This window comes from Olea europaea, chromosome 17, assembly GCF_002742605.1.
Source record: "Olea europaea var. sylvestris chromosome 17, O_europaea_v1, whole genome shotgun sequence".
Classification (NCBI taxonomy): domain Eukaryota; kingdom Viridiplantae; phylum Streptophyta; class Magnoliopsida; order Lamiales; family Oleaceae; genus Olea; species Olea europaea.
Genome location: NC_036253.1, coordinates 4,921,006 through 4,923,106, shown reverse-complemented (window position 1 = coordinate 4,923,106; position 2,101 = coordinate 4,921,006).

Sequence of the window (2,101 nt, the reverse complement as noted above, 5' to 3'; positions counted from 1 at the left end):
ATCACATATTCACAATTGTTACCTAGTTATTATTCACACACACTTTGTGGCCCAGAATAGAAGAACTTGCCTCGCCCATGAATAAATATTTCATAGTAGTCTCAAATAGAAAATGATACTCTGAATTATAAAACTATAATGAAATATACGATCAACCAACATACCTATCGTAATAATAAATGACTCATCTCGCCGTGTCCCATGCTTAAATATCACAAGTACCCCCTAGTCCAAGGCCATCGCACGGAAAACTATAATCGAAATCCGGGTAAGATATGCACTTCCTCGGGAATAAAAAAAAAAACCGATATACCATTACTTATCTCATTTTAATCTCATTATAAGTAGATAATGAAACCCAAAGACACTAAATATTTAAATCTAAAATAAATTCTCATACGCACTACTGAACAGATCCTTAATGTTGATGTCATGTATTTTGATACCAATTTAACCCGTTGCGTTCTTCAAACACTGCGTTATTGCATTTTTGAAGGAATTTATTTTTCTTCTCTCAATCATTCTCCATTCCTCCACGCTACTTACCACGCCTCTTTAATCCATTCCCCACACAATTTTCTTCATTAGAATAAAGCTACTTATACAGACTAAATTTAAGGGTTGAAAACAAGTATTTAAAATTTCCAACGTGGCATCCTTTTGGAGGGAGGAAACGTAAGGTACTGTGCTTCAAAATGCAATTTTATCTCTTTTCTTTCAATTACACATGCTTCATTAAAATTATATTTCACGTAAATAAAAAAAATTTCCTTATTTTTGATCCACACATTCTCTATCGATTTACTATTCTACAATTCATTTTTTCATAAAAATGTGTGCCAACCACCATGGTTTCAATAATATAATAAGTGGGGAGAATTTGAATAAACGTAAATATCTTTTCCAAATTAAAAATTCCAGATAAAAATTAAATTTTAAATTGTTGTATAATATATTCACAACATTTCGTGTCCCACTTTTCATTTTTAAAAATACAATCTAGTCATCAACCTCATTAAATTATTTCATGTTAATTTACTTGGAATTGACAAAATTCAGTAACAATCTTCATCCATTCATTCAGAGGAATGTTGAAATACTTAAAACATACAGATTGACCATTCGAGTTTGCATGTAATTTTCCACAAAGCAATTGGTTAAACCTATTAAAAATGTAACAATTATTTTTATAAATTAAAAGAGCCAAAAACATTCATTCATTTCTTTCATCCCCATCGACCACGACCATTGATATGACTCGAAAAATTCAGATCCAAAAATCTATTCTAATCGATCCCTAAGACCTTCTTATATGCTACGTCAAATTTTAGAGGTACGTCGAATTAGTAAAAATTCAAAATCTATTTTGTCATCAAACAGTGACAATTGTTTTTTTCTCAATTGGTACTGCAGTCACGCTTGGTGCGACATCAACTATTTGTGGATCTCTAACTTAATTTTTCAGGGCATTTAAAATCAAGAAAACTTATTTTCCAATAATGGAGAATTAGATTTTTTAGAGACAGATTACAGCTGAGAAAAAATTATTCTAAAACTCGAAGCTTTCAAATCCCATTCGCAACGTAGAAAAAAGAAGAGAAATTCATAAAAACGTGTTCTATATACTTGCTCTAGTTTTTTTTTTTTTTTTCTATGAAATTTTTTATTTTATAAACCCCCCCCCCCACCCCCAAAAAAACCCCGTGTGACTTCACCCCCATTTCATGGCCATTATTTTGGGAAAATGGAATTTTAAATAGTAACTTTTTAGAAAATGTATAGTTCCAAGTAAATAAAAGTTCTAAAAGATCTCCCCCTTCAATGAGTAGACCGGTTTCAGAGAATGATGAGTTTTGAGTTCACGTGCAAAGTATTTTATTGTATAAACGTGTGATTGAAAATAACGACAAGAATTAAAGAGTTTTGAAATAATGATTGTCAAGCAAGGACTTAATTTCATAGTATATCTGACGTTTTTAAAGTCTATCCTAAAAGGAATATCAAGACTTCACAAAATAGGGTCTCAAATTATCGATGAAGCAACGTCAAGGGACAGATGGGGACAAATATTTCATGAAACTATGGAAAAGGGAAAGGGATT